Source organism: Pseudophryne corroboree, chromosome 12, assembly GCF_028390025.1.
Source record: "Pseudophryne corroboree isolate aPseCor3 chromosome 12, aPseCor3.hap2, whole genome shotgun sequence".
Lineage (NCBI taxonomy): Eukaryota > Metazoa > Chordata > Amphibia > Anura > Myobatrachidae > Pseudophryne > Pseudophryne corroboree.
In genome coordinates, this window is record NC_086455.1 from 107,817,349 (window position 1) to 107,839,421 (window position 22,073).

Below are 22,073 nucleotides of genomic sequence, written 5' to 3' on the forward strand. Positions count from 1 at the left end.
ACATCATTGTTTCTATCATTGGGTCATAAATCAAATCCAGGTTAATTACAGTTTCCTCACTCCTTAAACTCATTACCCTGGTACGATGTTTGCACTTCATTAAAGCCTGACCGCATCTAAATATCAAACCGATCGTTATGATAACACCTAAGATACATAGGAGAAACTTCCCAACATCCATTATGACTCCTTGAGCCCAGTCTCCCAAACCGGAGAACCAATTTCGCGGGTTCAACCATGACACCCAACCAGTCAGCTCATTACCTACAGCAGCAAGAGTGAGATTGTGTTTTCGGCGAAATTCCCACTTCAATTGGAGAATATCGTCCATCTTTTGGTCTATGACCTCGACCGGATCCTCGGTGCTATTCGTGATATACGTGCAACATTTCACGCCGTACTGTGTTGCCAATGTAACACAATATCCACCTGTCACTGCTGTGAGGTAATTAAGAACCATTCTATGCTGCACCAGTTCTGTTTTATAAGCTTGAAGTTCCCTTCCAGTATATCTAAACGTGTCATCATACATTTCAGTGATATTATCTAACAAATTTGCGAGCGCCGATATGTATTTATAATTTAGCACTCCTCTAGCGGTGCGGGTGAAATCTAACGCGATTAAGAATTGAATCCCGGTGGATTCACTTATCAGATCAGAGGCCGGATGCTCTGTCTTCTCTATCAGGTGCCTTTTAACAACGTGCTCGTAATGGGTGTGAGTATAAGGAGCTTGGGCACCACGATGTATGTCCTTCATTTTGTCATGTGTTACAGTCATTACTTCAGGCAATACTTTTCCAATATAACACAATCCTTCAGAGTTTGGGGCAAGCCACTTGTACGCCTTTCTCCCGCATATGAAATATGCATCATCGGGGAGAACATATGGGACGGAGAAGGACATAACCATATTACACACCTTCCAGGTGAAATCTCCTAACCCTAATTCTTCCATCTGCTTAATACACGTATCAGGTTGTACGATATGTGCACAGTATCCTGGTGATACTTCTCCAACTCTCGTAATCCTATTTCCTAAGGTGTACCTATACCGGAAAGATTTTCCTCTACTGGCTATGTGGCGTACAAGCTCTGTATCTGTAGGCATTCTATCTGCTCTATGCGAAAAGGTCATGGTGTGGTTACTCCATGACACTTCCCAATTTCCCGGCTTTCTGGGATTGGAGATGTTGAAACATAATAGGGACCTATCCACATGGTATTGGTGGAGCTTCAAACTAGGAGGGCTGGAGATATTAAACCTCCTGTCCACCGGTCTCCCACCATTTAACTCAAGTACCTCCCCTATCGTTAAAGGAAATGGCACTAGCCCTGATTTGCTATGACCTTGAGGTACTTGAGAGCATACCCAACAATCTGTTTTGTTTAACACATTACCCACTAAGGAGTGATAGTCACTCAATGGATGCCGGTCCATATGGATATTAAAACTGGATTGGCATTTCTTAATGCACCCATCTTCAATGACATTGTTACAGAGCCTACAGATACAGTTTTCTTCAGCTAACAATCCGTCACAATTCCTTCTATGGTCAATGCTATCGGATCGTTTTCTGATACTCGCCTTTGCTTGTTGGTTAGGTTGATCCTGGAAAACTACGCCTCCATCTTTATCATCAGAACCCATTCCAGAACCTCTATCGACCTCCATGGTACTCTCGCCGGAACAGACTGCTCTGGTCAACATCATGGTCAACAGGAAAATCCGGATCACAGTCTCTTGGGGCAAGTCCATCTTATAGGAGGAAATGGAGAAGAATGAGAAGGAGGAAAAAGAAATTTGAGGGAGAGGGGATGGGAAGTGGAGGAAAATAATAAAAGGGAGTGGGGAGTCGACAACAGCTCTCGGTCTTCAAGGCTCAGGTGCCGCCTCAGTCCTCCTGGAACAGACACTCCAGTGATACAACCTCTACCGTCTGTTCCTTATCACGGGACTTCTCTGGATCAGCAACCTTCTTGCAGTGGGATGAATGGACCCAAGTCTCTCTCTCAGCAACCTTTAATGCTGTAGTGCTAGTCAATAAGACCTGGTATGGTCCTTCCCATCTGTCAATAAGGCAACCTGAGCGTAGAAAATTCCGTATCATTACATAATCCCCAGGTTCAATGTCATGACAATTACTATCAGGTAGATCAGGAATCACCAACTTCAGATTATCATTTTGATTCCTTAACTGTTTACTCATGTTAATCAAGTACTTTACAGTCACTTCATTGTTACATTTCAAATCATCCTGAGGGTTAATCATGACATGCGGTTGTCGACCAAACAAGATTTCAAAAGGGGACAGATTAAGAGGGGACCTGGGAGTGGTTCTGATACTGTACAATACAATGGGTGAAGCTTCTGGCCATGTCAATCCTGTCTCTGCCATCACTTTACTCAATTTATTTTTAATAGTGCTGTTCACTCTTTCGACCTTCGCACTCGCCTGTGGACGGTACGGAGTGTGCAGCTTGCTATCAATTCCCATCAACTTACACATTCCTTGAAAGACATCACCTGTAAAATGGGTACCCCTATCACTTTCGATTATTCTAGGGATACCATATCTACATACAAATTCCTGCACAATTTTCTTAGCAGTAAACATAGCGGTATTTGTAGCCGCAGGAAATGCTTCGACCCAATTTGAGAAAACATCTATACAAACAAGTACATATTTCAAATTCCGACAAGGGGGTAATTGTATAAAATCAATTTGTATTACCTGGAAAGGGCCGCCGGCAGGTGGGATATGGGATGGTTCTGTAGGTATTGCCTTTCCAATATTCTTTCTCAAACAGGTAAGGCATGACATTGCTCTTTTACTCGCATGAGAGGAGAATCCTGGGGCGCACCAATAGGCTCTTACCAATTTGCACATCCCTTCCTTGCCTAGATGAGTCAGCCCGTGAGCTGCTTCAGCAGACATGGAAGATATGCTCTGGGGGCCACTGGTTTACCATGTCCATCCGTCCAGAGTCCTGAGGCCTCCTGGCCACATCCCTTTGCCTTCCAGACTGCCTTTTCCTGTGTGGAACACAAATTTTGCATTTCACACAACTTCTGTGTGTTAATGGTATTAAATACCATCAATTGTGTGGTGTCTGTCTGTATGGGGGTAGCAGCTGCTAACTTAGCAGCTTCGTCTGCTCGGCTGTTACCAAGTGATACCGGGTCTTGGCTATATGTGTGTGCTTTACATTTGATAACAGCCACTCTGTCTTGTTCCTGTATCGCTGTTAGAAGCCTTTTTATGTGAGCTGCATGCGCTACCGGTGTACCAGCGGCCGTCATGAAATTTCTGAGACGCCATAGGGCTCCGAAATCATGGACTACCCCGAATGCGTATCTAGAATCGGTGTAGATATTGGCTGACTTACCCTTAGCCAATTCACATGCTCTGGTTAGGGCGACCAGTTCAGCAACCTGGGCTGAGTGAGGTGGGCCTAGCGGTTCCGCTTCTATGGTGTCTTGGTCATCTACGACTGCGTATTCAGTACACAAGTCTCCCGAGTCTGACTGTCTATGGCAACTACCGTCCGTGTAGAACGTGAGTTCTGCATCTTCCAGTGGGTTGTCACTGATGTCAGGCCTTGCGGTAAAATTTTGGGTCAAATATTCCATACAATCATGTGTATCTTCCTTTGTATTAAATCCTCCTTCCCCATCACTCTCACCTTCCACCCTTTGTGCCTGACCAGGCACACCTGGGAGATACGTTGCAGGATTTAATGCACTGCATCTCCTTATGGTGATGTTTACGGGGGCCATTAGTGCCAATTCCCATCTTGTAAACCTCGCTGATGAGACGTGTCTGGTTTGGGCAGAATTCAATAAGGCTGATACTGCATGTGGCGTATGGATTGTGAGGTTGTGACCTAGCACGACGTCTTCGCTTTTTGTCACTAGCAATGCTATCGCAGCAACGCTTCGCAAGCATGTGGGGAGGGATCGCGCTACCGTGTCTAGCTGAGCGCTGTAGTATGCAACTGGCCTGCTGGCATCACCGTGTTTTTGGGTTAGTACACCTGCCGCGCAACCAGCACTTTCTGTTCCGTATAGTTCAAAGGGTTTCCCATAGTCTGGCATACCTAGTGCTGGTGCCTGCGTTAGGCACTGTTTGAGTCTCTCAAATGCTGTTTCGGACTCGTCTGTATGCGAAATCCTATCAGGTTTGTTTGAGGAGACCATTTCCTGCAAAGGTAACGCCAAAATGGAAAACCCTGGGATCCAATTACGGCAATACCCACACATTCCTAAAAACGTTCTGATCTGTTGCTGGGTTTGTGGCAGAGTCATGTCTCTAATTGCTTGGATTCTATCAGCGGTCAGGTGTCTCAGTCCTTGTGTTAGACAGTGTCCCAAATATTTTACCCTAGTTTGGCATAATTGTAACTTGTCTTTGGACACCTTGTGTCCTTTGTCTGAAAGATGAAACAGGAGCTGTTTCGTATCCTTCAGAGATGCTTCCAGTGAATCTGAACACAGTAATAAATCGTCCACATACTGTATCAATACTGATCCACTGTCTGGTTGGAAAGACTGTAAACAATCATGCAAAGCCTGAGAAAATATACTTGGACTATCTATGAAACCTTGGGGTAATCGAGTCCACGTGTATTGGACTCCTCTGTATGTAAATGCAAACAAATATTGGCTGTCAGGGTGCAGAGGTACCGAAAAGAAAGCGGAGCAGAGGTCAATAACAGTGAAAAATTTGGCAGTGGGAGGGATTTGCATTAGGATGACAGCTGGATTTGGCACTACGGGGAACTGACTCTCAACTATTTTGTTAATCCCCCTTAGATCCTGCACTAGTCTGTAACCCCTCCCCCCACTCTTTTTAACAGGGAAGATGGGACTATTGGCAGTGCTGGACGTTCTTACCAGAATGCCCTGTTGTAGCAAGCGCTCTATTACTGGGTAAACTCCTAACTCCACCTCTGGCTTCAGAGGGTACTGTGGGATTTTTGGAGCTATCCTACCATCTTTTACTTGTACAACTACTGGAGCTACGTTTGCCATTAATCCAGTGTCTTGTCCGTCTTTTGTCCAAAGTGACTCTGGTATCTGAGATGTCATCTCTTCTATTTGGGATGGATTCCTATTTGTCATAATGGTATGTGACATTAATTTTGATGGGGAGTCTAACATGTCTCGCACTTCCTGAGCGTGTTTCTCAGGTATGTCCAAGAATACACCTTCAGGAGTACAATAAATGACGCACCCCATTTTACACAGTAAGTCTCTTCCCAGGAGATTGGTTGGTGCCGATGCAGCCAGCAAAAAGGAATGCTTGGTATGCAAAGGCCCTATTGTAATCTCGGCTGGTTTGCTAACAGGGTAGTGCTGGACTACTCCTGTTACTCCCATGGCTGGAATTGTCCTACCAGTGGTTCTCATGCCCACTGTCGAATTTATCACTGACTTGGCCGCCCCTGTGTCTACAAGAAAGTTTAAAGTTTTACCAGCTACATTAATTGCGATCTCGGGTTCACTTCCAAGATTGGCAATTAATTTTACTGGCTGCAGATTACAGGTATGGCCACACCCCTATTGGGTATGGTGACCTCCCTGAATCCCGCTGGCAGCAACTACTTGTGAGGGAGATAGTTGGGAACTACCAGAGGCATGCCAGTCTCTGTTTGGGGGATATCTTTTTGTTTCCCCTGTATGTGGCTCATAACTCCGTTTCTGCGGACCTTGCTCCCAATGTCGTGTGTCGTGTCGTTGTCTAGGGGGTTGGTATGAGTTTCGTGGATTCTTTACTCTACAATCTCGTGCCATGTGTCCCTGTTTGTGACAAGAATAACAAGTAACCATACTTGACTTACCCACAGGATTTGGTGATACAAACAAAGGCTGCCTTGTGGTCAGAGCCTGTATACTTACTGACATTAATTTATCACCTTGTTGCTCCCTGTGTCTGGTGATGTTTCTGTCGTGATCAATAGCAGCCTCTCTCAAAGTAGCCACAGACAGACCTCGCCAACATGGTTGTGTGGTCTGTACCCTAGTCTTCAATGACTCTTTTAAACCATCCATCAGTACCGATACTGCTACTTCTCGATGGTTTGTGTCTGTTTTAATGTCCTCTATGCCTGTGTATTTTGCCATTTCTAATAATGCTCTGTGAAAATACTCTGCAGCTGTCTCTGACTCCTTCTGTTTAATGGAGAATATCTTATTCCATTTAGCTACCGCTGGGAAATACTCTTTTAGCTGCAAGTTTATTCTTTTCACATTATCTTGGTTGTACACATCTGTAAGAGGTACATCATGATCTAGTCCGCAATCAGCTAAAAATTGAGTTGCGTCGACATTTGAGGGTAAACATGCTCTCAGCAATATCTGCCAGTCTTTATTGTTGGGCTCTGCAGTGTTACCTAAGTCTCTGATGTATTTTTGACTGGCAACTAAGTCTTTTCTAGGGTCAGGAAATTCAGACACTATGGTCCTTAATTCCATTCGGGAAAATGGAGTGTACATGGCAATGTTCCTAATGGGAGTGGCTCCTGATGCGTCTGTTTTCCCATTTGGCACTGCTATTACTCTAACAGGTGTAATTCTAACAACCTCATTCTGTGTAGATTCTACAGGCTGTGGTGAAATAGTCTCAGCATAATGCATGGTGCCGTACTTACCAGTTGATACGACCTCACCTATTCCCCCGCTAGGGGCCTTTACTAATCTCGTGGGTGGAGCTGTGCCTACTGTGGTCTCTGCTATGGTGGCTGCTAGAGAGAGCGCTGAAATCGTTGCCGATTCGTCCTCTTGATCACACTCCTGAGGAAAGTTCAAAACAGGGTACAACTTGCACGGGTTAATACTTGCATGGGTTAATGGGTTAACATTATCATTAACATTTACACAGTTACTAAGTGATTTTGTGTTACACCTTAGTGCGTCTTTCTCCGCAATCAACTTCTCTCCTGATATATATGGTGGCGGTGGGGCCGTGGCAATCAGTTTTCTGTTAGAGCCAGATCCCGCCGCCTGAGCCAAACCTCTCTGTATCTCACCTTCCTGTTGCCACAACTGTAAATAATCATAATGCTGGATTCGTCTCTTTGTTGATTTTATGAGACATATCCTCCTCCTTAAATTTTGTAACACTTCTGAGCTGAAGCTCCCTATTCTTGGGAATTTCTCCCCGTCATGTACAGTCATTCTCTCCCATTCATCACATAAAGTTTCTGTGTGACTTCCATATTTCTCACACATTATATACCTGGCCGACCCAATTGGTCGGACCACTGAATCAACCCGAACCGAGGTTGATCGCCCCCTACCTGAACAAGTGGCCCCCATAGTTCGAAAGTGTTGCTTTATTTAGCCAACCCTTTACGCAAAACCAAATGCCAACAATAGGCTGACGGTGGCGGTTTACCGAGTACCCCACTCACTCGCCCACGCCGACCAATACGACCTGATCACACCGATATGGTGCTGGCGTACTCGACCTAGGGCCCCTGCGACCTGAACCTCTATTTACTGGAACCTGCGAGGGTTATCCGAAGAACACTTACTCTTTCCAGTAACTATTGGTTGCTGGATAGTTCCTGAGTGAGCAGCGAACTTCCCTTAAAATAAAAAAAATTACACAAATCACGTTAGAGTGTACAGATAGCGTTTGTGACCCCTTTACTCTAATGGTATTAGGTCAGATTACTAACTACTGCACACACTTACGTGCGGTCCAGTCGTTCAGTACACAAACAACTAAGCTTATGTACGGAAAGACCAATGGAATCGAAACTTACGACTGCGAATTCCTTCAGCCAGAGCTTATATGGCCTATATGGGTGTTGCACCAACCCTTTTCGGTGTTGTGCCTGTGAACTGTATAGCGGACTTCCTTGTCGGCTGTACCTGGACCTCCTGGTCTGTTATGACCTCCTGGTCTTGTTACAGTATGACCTCCTGGTCTGCTATACTCTAATGCTCAAAATTGTATATTTAACCAGAGATGCCTCCCTAGCCACCGTGCACGTCACTTACACGCATGTACCTCACGAGTACTCGACTTTTCTTGTGGTTCAACCTTTAAAAATTGTAAAAACACTCACTCATCACATGTACACTTTTGTTTCTATTTCTATTTCTGCGCAGAAATTTTTCTTCAGATCAGGTGTGTTACCAATTAGGAGCAGGATCTGTTAATTAAAATTTCGGACACCCAAAAATAGACTTGCGTTATTTCTCGCCTCGCGTTATTTATCGCTTTGCGTTATTTATCGCTTTGCGTTAAAAATCAACTTATCGTGACTTGAGCTACGTGGGCGTAACCGGACGCTCCGTTGCGTAACGTACGCTGCGTGCGTCGGCCTTTGGATTGCGTACGCAAGTCTTTGTTAGAGACACGTATACGCAAAGCAAAGATCCACCGTAACACAATTTATACTTTTATCAATGTAGATGATCCTTGATCATCTACCACACAAACACACTGACTTCGCCTTATCTCCCAGGCGAAACTGTGTGTTTGTCTATCTTTTAACTATATTACCTTTACTCTTAAACTATGAAATAACGGCAACTCTCTTTTAGCACTTCTATCAACTATAAAAACTGGCAGACAGGAGAGTGATATACGAAAATGAAAAAGAAAAAGAAATGCAGATATATATATGTGTGCGTGCGTGTGTACGCAAGACAGAAAAATAAACAGTTTTAAAAGACACTAGCGTTTTGTTCTTACCTCCGGTTCCCGGATTCCTTCAGCACTCTTTACTTAAGCGAAGCAGACGCTTATCCTGTCAGCACTACGAGGGATACAACCTCCCGCCCTTTGCTGAGGGATAATGTCTGCTGATCTACCTAGTGCAGATATGTGAAGGACGGGCGAGCCGCCAATTGATAAAGCTGAATATTTATCGTATATAAATCACTTTAAGAGGTCTAAGAACACTGTACGCTATCTACGTAAGAAGTACCGTAAGGGTACGCAAGTTGCGTAGCGATCGCTCAGCCGTAGTCGAGACGCTCAAGCGTCACGTTCGCTTACGGCCCAGTGATCACAGGCAGGCACGCACGCTATTGGCTGCCGACTAACATAATGATTCGCTATAGCGTAGCGGACGCTCGGGACCACGAGGAGATCACCAGCGATGCAGACGCTCACAACGTTAAACCTTTATATCTATACCTTTAACAGTGAGATACACAGTATACCTTAGTGTAGAGACAGAGTGTAAGTGCAACCTGGTGTAACCTGATTAACTACAAAGCTGCTTGAGCATCACCGACGCTCAGAGAATACTTAACACTATAAAGAATACACAGATACCTGGGCTTAGGGTCCAAAACCTATTATATGTATTATAACTATTATACTTGCAAAAAGAATCACAGTACAAAGCATACACTACAATATAACATAAACCAACTAACCAGATAAACTACACAGGAAATACAATACAATACAATTAAAGGAAAATACGAGAGAAAGAGTAGAGAGAGAGAGAGAGAGAGATGGCTCACAGTAAGACAATATGATTACGGAGAAAACTTACGCACAAGGGGAACGATCGCATGCGCCTCGATATCCAGCTCCCGATTATCAGCAATGAGAACCGTTGAAGAGAGAGAACTGGATACGGTCGGCCTGCCTATTTATGCCCCACACACAATACAATTCAATGGTCCCTACAATCTCATTGTTCATTGGACACAGGAATTCGGCTTCGCATTATAACAAAAGGTCATAGGTTGATTCATACAGGTGGGCTGTGACTATTTCCAACTGCTCAGGTGGGAGGGAAACTGGGTTTCCCGCCGCATGGGTAATAAAGTGCAAATAAAGTAAATGTTCATAAACTTCTTATGTCCATAACTATTCGCACGAGCGATTGATCTGCTTCAAACCAACACCGGAATATTTCTAATTAAATATTCTTCCGATGGATACTAAACACCACTGTATTACTCCTGTCTGACCCTTCGTATCAAACAAAGAGGGATTCCTCTGTTCATAAACATTCTATATTAACCAAACTTTCAGAATCTATCAAAGGGACCATGATCTACAAAATACATTATTACTGAAAATATGTTACGATTGAGTCGCACGCTACAACCACATAAACTCTACCGTAAATACGCATACCATGCGCCTGCGGGTGCCCGCGACTGTGAGTATGCGCACGTACGGGAGAGCGTACGCATGCGCAGCACGGACCTGTGTGAGGTGCAAATATGGTAGTGTGCATAGAGATATTTTTCTGACTTTGACACATTGAAGATGAAATTGTCGTTAACATCCGGTTACCACCCACAATCCAACGGGCAAACCGAACGAGTTAACCAATCATTGAAACAATATTTGCGCTTGTATTCAGCCAAACTCCAGAATGATTGGTCCGAGTTTCTTCCGTTGGCTGAATTTGCTTACAATAATTCTTGTCATTCCTCCACTAAAGAGTCTCCATTCTTTTCAGTTTTTGGTTTTCACCCCAGAGCTAATTCTTTTTTTCATCATTCCTCAGTCTCCTCGCTAACCTTAACCTCCCATCTCAGAGCCATTTGGAAAAAGGTGCACCTTGCTCTCAGAAAAGCGGCCTTTCGAGAGAAGAAATTTTCTGACAGGCTCCGACGTCCTTGCACTTTTAAGGTGGGAGATAGGGTGTGGTTGTCGACTCGCAACATCAGGCTTCGACAATCCTCGGCTAGACTGGGACCCAAATTTATTGGGCCATTTCTTATTATTAAAAGAGTCAACCCAGTTGCCTTTCGGTTACGTTTACCAAGATCTCTCAGGATTGGAAATACGTTTCATTGTTCCCTGTTGAAACAATACGTTTCTTCCAGTAGATTTCCTCGGAAGATCTCTCAGGGTAGATCTCCAGTGGATGTACAGGGACAACAGGAGTTCTTGGTAGAGAAGGTTCTCGATTCCAAATTGTCCCGGGGTCGGCTGTATTTTCTAGTTCACTGGAAAGGCTATGGTCCGGAGGAAAGGTCTTGGGTCCTGGATAAGGATCTTCATGCCCCGAGGCTCAAGAGGGCATTTTTTCGGGAATTTCCTCAGAAACCTGGCTTTAGGGGTTCCTTGACCCCTCCTCAAGGGGGGGGGTACTGTTAGGCGCCGGGGTCCGCTTGTCTGCGCGGCCCGGCGCCTAGCAACTAGAGACGCCGTGCGCGTACAGCCGCCGGCTCCCTAGCAACGCTAGACGCCGGGCGCGCTGAGCCGCACGGACCCTAGCAACGGGGACGCCACTGGCCGACCGCGTTCCCCGTTGCTAGGCTTTAGGAAATTAAGATATTCACCTGCTCTCTGGCCGTGCAGCAAGGCAGCTGCACGGCATTTATTCTAATCAGCCTTTAGCAGCTGATTGGAGGACTCCTTGTTAAATACACTCCCAGGGCTTCTCACAGACGCCGGTAATAGCTTCCTGCATGCTGCCTTTGTTTGCTAAGAGTCTGTTTCCAGTCCTGCTGTATCCGGTCATTCCAGTCCTCAGAAGTCCGGTATTCGGGAGTTGTATCTCATCCCAAGAGGTCGTTTGGTTCCCTGGAGTCCTGACTGATCACCGTTTTATATCCAGTGGTGTTCGTGAGTTGCGGCTCAGCCGCTTTACCTTTTATATTTTGTGTTTGGAGCATTTGCGGAGGGTTCCGCTTCCACAAGTCCTCTCTGGTACTCGGCGGTGCCGGGTAGGAAAATTGGACAGGTGGATATTTTGGTTGTCCTTTTCCCTGGCGGTTTCTCCGCACATATTATAGTTTTGAGTTTGCTTAGCCCCTGGCCTGGTTGTTTAGTTAGAGGGCCTCTTGTTATCACCCTTTCTCGGGTTTCCCTTTGTCTCTCATTAAGACCGGGGGGCATCGAAGTTGGGCAGACATAATCCGCCCTTCAAACGCGGCTGCCAAGGGCTCAAGAAACCATAGTCTCGCAGGGGATTTCTGACAACACGGGGGAGACAACAGAGTTAGGGCGCCAGGGGCTATTTTCCTGTCCTGCTCCCTTCCCCAGCATTCCGTTCCAGTGCTCCGGTCCTTGCCATAAGATCTCCTCTGACCAGAGTGCTGGAATCATAACACTAGCCCGGCTGTCTTTGACGGCATGGCTCTTGAAGCTTCCGTCTTAAGGGCTAAAGGGTTTTCCAAGGCGGTCATTCAAACTAGGTTGCGGGCCCGGAAACCGGCTTCTGCTCGGATTTACTATAGGGTCTGGCATTCTTACTTTGTTTGGTGCGCATCTAACAATTATGACGCTTCCAAGTATAGTACAGCCAAGTTGTTGGCCTTTCTTCAGCAGGGCCTGTACTTAGGCCTGCGTCTGGCCTCCCTCAAGGTTCAAATATCTGCCTTGTCGGTGTGGTTGCATACCTTCACTTAGGGTGTGTTGCGTATCCAACCTCCCTATGTCCCGCCTGTGGCTTCTTGGGACTTGTCGGTGGTTTTAGAGGTGTTACAAGAGTCTCCGTTTGAACCACTTGGTTCCGCCGATCTTAAGTGGCTTTCCCTTAAGGTGGTGTTTCTGCTGGCTATTGCTTCAGCTAGAAGAGTGTCGGATTTGGGTGCCTTGTCTTGTAGTTCCCCATATCTGATATTTCACCGTGATCGGGCGGTTCTTAGGACTCATCCCGGATATTTACCTAAGGTGGTTTCTTCGTTCCACCTTAACCAGGAGATCGTGGTTCCGGCACTTGTTTCTCCTGATCTGTCTCCCAAAGAGCTGTCTTTGGATGTGGTACGGGCTCTCCGTATCTATGTGAAGAGAACTGCTTCTATTAGGAAATCTGATTCTCTCTTTGTGCTGTTTGGATTTCACAAACGTGACTGGCCTGCTCACAAGCAAACTTTGGCCAGATGGGTTAGAATGCTGATTGCACATGCTTATGTGAGGGCTGGTCTATCAGCTACTGCTCACATTACGGCCCATTCTACTCGGTTTGTTGGACCTTCTTGGGCGGCCCGCCGTGTTGCGACCCTTGAACAATTGTGCAAGGCGGCTACGTGGTCTTCAGTTCAGTTCATAAGGTTCTATGCCTTCGATACTGCCGCTTCCCAGGATACTTCCTTTGGACGCCTGGTTCTTGTGCCCGCTACAGTGCGTCCCCTCCCATAAGGAACTGCTTTAGGACATCCCCTATGTCTTTCCTTGTGGAGCCCAGTGTACCCCGCAGCAGAAAATGAGTTTTATGGTAAGAACTTACCTTTGTTAAAACTCTTTCTGCGAGGTACACTGGGCTCCACAAGGCGACCACCCTGACGCACTTAGCTTCTTTGGGTTGATATGGCATTAGTCGCTGACACTTCCCCTGTCGTGAGAGTGTGGTGTATGTGGCTACTAACTGTTGTCGTCTCTTTTCCTGCTACTGCATTGGGCTGGTTAACTAAAAACTGAGCTCCTGTGCAGGGAGGTGGGGTTATAGAGGAGGTGGCGCTAGGCATTCTGGGAACAGTCAAAGCTTTTCAGCCTGTTGGTGCCTCGGATCAAGATCCTACTCTACACCCCTATGTCTTTCCTTGTGGATCCCAGTGTACCTCGCAGAAAGAGTTTTAACAAAGGTACGTTCTTACCATAAAACTCATTACTTTTATATATATATATATATATATATATATATAAGTAAAGATCCCTGCACTCTCACGCAGCTCAGCCAACAACTGGGGTGCCAATCAGAGTCCGACCCACACAGAGGTGAAACCCATAGTACAATACAGGATTGTCCACAAAGTGGAACAGATAGCACTCTCCAGACTTCAATTTAATAAATCAGCAAAGATAATATTTAATGTAAACGGTAATCTCACAGTTCAAGGGTAATATCCATATCCATCCGACGTTTCGGTCCACACCAACACCTTTGTCAAGGAGTTACAACGTGGTCAAACAGTCAGCATCACAGCAAGAGTCAATATTGCAGGTAACTGGAGTATAGAGATACTGCCTCACCGGCCCCTGTTAAATAACGCTGGTTATTTTCGGTCAACCGCTGACCGCAAAGTTCCCACCATTGGATACAATGGAGCGCATAGGCGCTACATTGTATCTCTGCCGTGTGCTGCCTGACAGACACTACAGGAGCACACAGCCAATCAGGAGAGTGCCACGATGTGGCGCTCCCCGATTGGCTGAAGGGACCCTCTTTGACAGGAGTCAGGGGCGGTCCTGGCAGTCGGGGAAAGGGGTCCCATGTGTAAACATGGGACCCCTTTCAGTGCGTGGTCGGGTTTCCGTTTTTTTGTTTTGCCAAGTACGTGGATTATACAAAGAATACAAGATACCCTGGATTATGTGAGTATATTTTTTTCACAGGTACCCCAAGGATTCTACAGGTAGAAGAGGACCGAGCCTCGTGGGAACATAGGTAAGTATGTATGTTTGGAGGTGTGCATGTATGTAATAAACTTATACTGTCACGGTGTGTGTGTCCTGTATTTTTTGGGGTATTTTTTTAGTAGTAGTACTACAGGTACCAGTGGGCCCGGTTTTCCACCGCATGCTGGTACTTGTGGTTCTCCAAGTACCAGCTTGCGGGGGAGGCTTGCTGAGACTTGTAGTACTACTACTAAAAACAATATTCACATTTTTTTTCAAAAGGCTATCAGCCCCCCATCCGCCGCCCTTGGATGGGGGGGACAGCCTCGGGCTCCACCACTGGCCCTTGGGTGGCTGGAGGGGGGGGACCCCTTGATTTAGGGGTTCCCACTCCCCCAGGGTGCCCCAGCCAGGGGTGACAAGTTGGGTATGTAATTCCAGGGCCGCCGGGACCAGTTTAAAAGTGTCCCCTGGCTGTGGCATTATGTACCTGGCTAGTGGAGCCCGGGGCTGGTCTCAAAAATACGGGGGACCCCTACGCTTTTTGTCCCCCGTATTTTTGGAACCAGGACCAGGCGCAGAGCCCGGTGCTGGTTTATGAAATATGGGGGAACCCCTGTCATTTCCCCCCCCATATTTTGTCAACCAGGACCGGCTCAAAGAGCCCGAGGCTGGTTTTGCTTAGGGGGGGGGGACCCCACACATTTTTTTTTTTTTTAGATTTGTAACAATGTTATTTTTTTTACGAAAAGGTGCACAAAGAAGCCCTGCACGGATCTCACAGATCCGGCCGAGATTCATTGTGTTAATGTTGGCAGTGTTTTACTATTCACTCCCGTAAAACACTGCCAAAAAAAACGAATGACATCGACATCTTAAAACACGAAAGTGCAGAATACGACAGCTTAGTAAATTAGTCGTAATAAATTCAAAAAGTTGCAAATTTACACTTTCGATGTCATTCGTGTTTGAACTTTAACCTCATTCTGAAAAATACGAATTTTAGTAAATATACCCCAAGCTGTTAGTATCATTATATACTAAACCTACAGATTGTAATACACTGCTCCATGCATCAAGTTTTCATCTTAGATCATTAATTAATGGCTTGCCATACTCGAAATTTTTGAGGATACATAGAATTTGTAGAGATCCAGAGGATGAAAAAGTACCGCTGAATTCCATGCCGTGTAAAAATTTTACATAGCGGATACTCCAGTAAAGTCCTTGAAAGCACTATGGATCTGGCATTGGGGATGCCTAAAGTTCCACCCCCTGCCCCTCACAAGGTCACGGCCACAGAGGCACTAGTATGGGTGAATGACTACACCACTGCTAGTAATGTGACTAATTCTGAAGCCAAACGTTTTTGGCCATTTCTTCAAAATAATTCTAGACTACCGTCCTTGTCTATCAAGAGAATAATGCCCTGTTGCCATAGAGGGAAAAATATTAGGGATTCTATCATGCATACTGATGTCTCATTGTTGAAAACTCCAAATGTACACTTTATGCCGAAAAAATCAGGAGTGTACAAGGGCCTGGGATGCGCAACTTGCACTTATCTTGAGGTGGGTAATATCTTTTCTCATCCACATACAGGTCAGAAAATTCAGATCAAACACGTTCTTACCTGCTCTAGTAAATATATAGTCTATTACATGCGCTGCCCTTGTGATAAATATTATATTGGTAAGTCAATACCTACCTTTAAAGAACAAATGACGCAACACAGGAGTGCTATACATCAGGCACTAATGGGTAAAACAATAAACCAGCCCGTTGCTAAACATTTTAAAGAGAAGGGACATAATTTATCACAACGTAGGTACAAGATAATAGACCAGGTGCCAGAAAGTTCCAGAGGGAGAAACCAAGTGGATACATTTACAAGTACTGTGACGCTGCAGGCCGTACTGCGGTGTAATTCATACTAGCACTGTGATGATGCAGGCCGTATCCCAGTGTTTACATTATGACGCCTCAGGACGTACTGCAGTGTAATATTCATACAATTACTGTGGATTCGGAAGCCTATAGATGTCCACACTCTGCAAAAAGAGAATTTTTTATTATTATTTGACTCACTTGAAAATCAGTTTAGTGGTTTTTCTTTGACAGTTTTTGCATTATTTGTATAATTTTTCGGAAGGCATTCACAATGGTTGTTGCTTACAGATCTGTCTTTTTCTAATGGCTGTTACCTACCATTCCACCCATATTGAATGGTTGCTGCAGCATAGGCAGTGGCGTATAAACAATGGGTGCAGGTTTGCAGTGCACATGAGTCCGTGAGCCACTCACCCCGCACCACCGTCCTTCATTACTATTTCTGGCCTGCAGCAGAGTAGTTACAAACAGAAAACTGCTCCACAGATTTACCACAATGGAACGGCCTTGCGACTCCACCTACCATGCTGCAATTCTCCCTGACGAATGCGGCCTGGGCAGTGGTATTTATTTGATGTGTTTCCAAAAAAGAACCAGATTTAGATCTGTAAGATTTCCCACATTTGTGCCTTTGTTAATGGATTATGAATTTGTGCTGTGAGATTATATTTGTTGGGTGGTATCTACAAATGTTTGCTCATGTACGAGTGCTGGTAAAGAGGTGATGTAGTGACTGGTCTAATGTTAAGATAAATTACCATGATATTGGAAATACTGTCTGCATAATATAGAGGGCTGTAGCAAATATATTTGCTATATGGGGTTTATTATGACTGTTGTACTTTATTTGCACATCTATATAGTTGCTGGATTTTGAGGGGAAATAAATCAGGAGATTTGGCTATATAACAAGAAGAGGAGAGGGTGGCGGCCAGGAATTTCTGATCATAAGTTATTACTGTCTTGCCCATGCAGGGTTACACTTATAGTTTTCCATTTGCTGCATAGGCGTGCGCAGCACATTTTATTAGGGGGTGCACTTGTTGGAGAGGTGTGTCTAGCTCCGCCTTTTGGGCGTGTCTAGCACCATCTATTGACGGTCAACGTAATATAAAATATCCACCCTTGTACCAATCCTAATAAAGCAGATACATTGTCAGATGTTGTGGTGTGCACCAAACAAACACCCCATGATGGCACTCACTGCAATTACACTGCTCCTCCTCAGCCTGGTCTGGCTCCCCCCTGCAAGCTGCAGTCACTCACTGACACTGACAGTCGCAGACTAGTACTGCTGCTGCCGGAAAAACGAGTGACGTGTCAATGTTGCTGCCGACCGCCTGCCAGTATTGAATTTGTCTTCCTTAGAGGAACGCTGGCTGCATGCTGCTCCTCATCGGTGGCTGTAGTTGGCATAGCATAGAAGGAGCAAGATGGGCGTGTGACGGGTGGGCGTGCGAGCAGCATGATGTCATCACGTCACATCACGCTGTTTTTGTACATTGAGGTGGAGCCGGGAGTTTGAAAGCCGGTAGCAGTGGCACCCTTGATTAACCCAGGCGGCCAGTCAGTAATGCAGTCCTGACAGGGTGCAGCGCAGAGGGGACAGTAATCAGCCTGCTCGACGATCACTGCATCAGGCATGTGAGATCGGATTGTCGGACATTAGGGGGTGCCTGTGCGCACCAGGAACCCCCCCTGCGCACACCTATGATTTGCTGCTATTCCCATCATATGGCCACACCCTTTCCTCAGTCTTGTGCATTTACTCCCATCTGTGCTTAATACTTTTAATATTATCATACCCTCCAACATGACCCATTCCATTAGGTCAGTGGTTCCCAAACATTTTTGAATCACGGCGCCCTAGAGTAACAGAATTTTTATCACGGCACCCCTAGTCCAAAAGTTTCTAAATGGGAAATGTATAAAAAATATTAAATTAAGTAAATTATGTTTATATGTCATACTTAGGTTCAGTTATGTGGTGAGGGACAAGATTTGCTTCTGTTTGTACACATATTTTATGACTGGCAGCCACAAGTACTAGTTTTTCCTATTACATGGATAATAAATATTTCGAATTGGCCCTGGAGCACCAACCCGAGGCACCCCTGCAAGTGTCCCGCGGCACCCCAGGGTGCCACGGCACACAGTTTGGGAACCACTGCATTAGGTACAAACTCCATCTATTCCTGGACGTTCCTGTTAATGTATGATTGCCATCACCTGTGAAGAAACACCTTTCTTATCATTTAACTAGTTCAACACAGGTGATGGAAATCATACATCAAGAGGGAAGTCCAGGAACAGAGCATTTTGTACCTAATGGAATGGGTCATGTTGGAGGGTCTGTATTATTGGTATTACTTGGTATTATAAAAGGTCTGGTGAAAGTTTAGTATATTGCAGTGGTTCTCAAACTCGGTCCTCAGGACCCCACACAGTGCATGTATTGCAGGTAACCCAGCAAGTGCACAGGTGTATTAATTACTCACTGACACATTTTAAAAGGTCCACAGGTGGAGTTAATTGTCACTTTTGATTCTGTGAGGAGACCTGCAAAACATGCACCGTGTGGTGTCCTGAGGACCGAGTTTGAGAACCCCTGGTATATTGGATTTCTCACCATATCTAAAAGTAAAGAACTATGGGCAGAGGCGGATTGGCCATAGGGTTTACAGGGAAGATTCCCGGTGGGCTGACGCACCCATGGGGCCTGTTTTGTTTGTGGACATGTGGTCCTATTTATAGACATAATGAATATGATGCAAAATAATTTGTATATATGAAAATGACTTTGCCACTTAGCCTGTGATTGCAGATGATCTAGTGCACAGGTTCTCAAACTCGGTCCTCAGGACCCCACATGGTTCATGTTTTCCAGGTCACCTGTAGATTTTTAAAATGTGACAGTTGGTGATACACAGTGCAGCTGCCGGGTGACATGGAAAACGTGAACCGTGTGGGGTCTTGAGGACCGAGTTTGAGAACCACTGATCTAGTGTATGCTCTGTCTGCCTGCTTGGCTGACATATAAGATTGAGTGAATAGTGATTGGGATACGGTTGGTGTAATAAGCAAGAAAATGTATCTTTCTAAATAATTATATCGTTTCCTAAATTCTGAAGGTGTATCGTATAATGTGCTCATAATATTTTATTTTATTTCTTTTTAACTTCCCCCTTGATGCTGGACATGCCCACTATCTGGAAAGTATTGGGGGGAGGGTGCTGCTGCCATGGCCCATGGCTAGACCTTACACCTCTGGTGCTGCCCACGTGGGGCCACTAGTACAAATTTTTCCAGGGCCGCTTTTTGTTCCCAATCCACCCCTGACTATGGGACTGACTACATTCAGTTACAGGAAGGCTGGTACTGCATTGTTTGCAGCATTACTGTTTAATAATGCCTTGAGTGCGACTCATGAACGAATGAACAAACTATACCACTTTGTTAAATATCCAAAACAGAATCTAGAAGTAGTTACTACTATATGGTATTAACAGAATACACAGATCAGGGGAAGGAATGTGGAGATGGACTGAGATGGCATTGCACAGCTGTGTGGGTAAGACACCATGTATTTCTGTGTGGCCTTGCTCTTGACTGATGAATGAGGGGGTTGTGATGACTGAATAGGAGAAGGGTCCTCTTCCCCAGGTGTGCTGTTTGTTCTGTAATGCTCTGATGCCCATCCTTTCTCAGATCCCTTCTCTAATGGGTCTGTGCCATTTCACTGCTGCTGTTTGTATTAGTTCATGTTACAGCTACTAATCATGCACGCCCGCATTCTGCACACCATCGCTCTAATACATGGAGAACAGAGAAGCTTTTAAGGAAATAAAGAAAAATCATATATTTAGCTGTCAGGCACAAATAGACATAAAGGGGGGAATTCTAATGTTTGAAAAGTTGGTTGGGTGTTTGTTTTTCCTGTCTATTAGATAGGAAAAAACAGACACAAACAATTGAATACCCCCCAAAGAGTGGTCTGGAAGGTACAGTTCAGTCAGTGATAGCAACGTTAAAAACACAGGATGCTTCTCTGTCAGGTGCTTGGACAAATTAGGCGCACTTTGGGTAGAAGAGAACTTTGTGCCGCTACTAGCTTTCCTTTGTGTTCAATGTTCTCCCACAGAGTTACCTTTTATGTAATTACATTATCATGCTATAGATAGAAATATTGGGGGTCATTCCGAGTTGTTCGCTCGATAAAAATCTTCGCATTGCAGCGATTTTCCGCTTAATGCGCATGCGCAATGTCCGCACTGCGACTGCGCCAAGTAAATTTGCTATGCACTTAGGAATTTTACTCACGGCTTTTTCATCGTTCTGGCGATCGTAATGTGATTGACAGGAAATGGGTGTTACTGGGCGGAAACAGGCCGTTTTATGGGCGTGTGGGTAAAAACGCTACCGTTTCCGGAAAAAACGCAGGAGTGGCCGGAGAAACGGGGGAGTGTCTGGGCGAACGCAGGGTGTGTTTGTGACGTCAAACCAGGAACGACAAGCAGTGAAATGATCGCAGATGCCGAGTAAGTCTGGAGCTACTCAGAAACTGCTACGAGGTGTGTAATCGCAATATTGCGAATACATCGTTCGCAATTTTAAGATGCTAAGATTCACTCCCAGTAGGCGGCGGCTTAGCATGAGCAAATCTGCTAAAATCCACTTGCGAGCGAACAACTCGGAATGACCCCCCTTATAAACTGCACAAGGGCGAAAATGTAAATAAAAAAAACAAACAAAGCAAACCATATCAATAGCGTTAAGGTGCATACACACTTGCCGAGAGCACAAACGACGTCGCTCATTTTCACTTTTCCTGAGCGACGTCCTACACTTTCTCTGCAAGTGTGTATGCCGGCAACGACGAGCAATGCACGGCCCTGCGGGTTGTTACTGACCCTCGCTGTCAGCTGTGCACGCAGCTCAATTTGGGCTGTCATCCAAGAGCTACCTGCACGGCCCGGCCATGGCGTGACGTCACTGAGCAATATGGTCGTCATATCTCTCAGTGTGTATGCACTGCCGCTGACCACCCGGCCCAGGAGGGGGAAACACTAGGCGACGTCGCTCATAGAGCACGTCGCCTACTGTGTATGCACCCATATTGTCATCAGAAACTGCACAAACTGTTTTTGCAGAGCTCGGCTGCACATGCGTTCGCACTTCTGCTAAGCTAAAATACACTCCCCAGTGGGCGGCAGCATAGCGTTTGCACGGCTGCTAAAACTAGCCAGCGAGCGATCAACTCGGAATGAGTTGTTGGGCCATAGTGCTATCAACAGGCTTGGACTGGCCCACAGGGGTACAGGTGAAACCACAGGTGGGCCCCACTGCTTGGGGGCCCCATCTCCTGCTCTAAGGATCAGGTTCTAGACTGTGCACTTGAATTATGCATTATACATACAGTATGTTACCTTATACTGGACTACAGTGCATTGCTGTTATTAATCTGGTACATTATCATGCATGCAGCATCTGAATTACTGTATATATTTATGAAGGGGCCCAGACGTTGCACTCTCTAATGGTTAGTCAATCCAATGAGGCAGCAGGCCACACCCCTCAGCAGACTGGCCACACCCCTAAACATGGGCCCCTACCACTGCATTCCCCCGGTGGGCCCTACATGCCTCAGTCCGACACTGGCTATCAACATATGTTCCTCATGCTGACTGCACAGCACATGCACATCATTCCACCCACACATGCTTTTTGCACACAATGCATACATGTTAGATCCTCATGTCATACATACTGAGGACATACGCTATGTCACTTCATGTAATTCTTCCCTTTTACTGAACTCGTCTACCAACCATAGCATACCTTTACATTTTTACTCCCCTGGGAATCTGTTCCTTCAACGACCCTGAGTAAAAATAATTGTAGCTC

At 45.5% G+C, this 22,073-nt stretch overlaps 1 protein-coding gene across 3 annotated transcripts in view; it reads left to right on the top strand.

Annotated features, from left to right (window-relative positions):
• SLC25A21 (solute carrier family 25 member 21) overlaps window positions 1–22,073 on the top strand; it is a 1,082,402-nt gene that overhangs the window by 772,182 nt on the left and 288,147 nt on the right. The gene's annotated exons all lie outside the window — the stretch shown is intronic.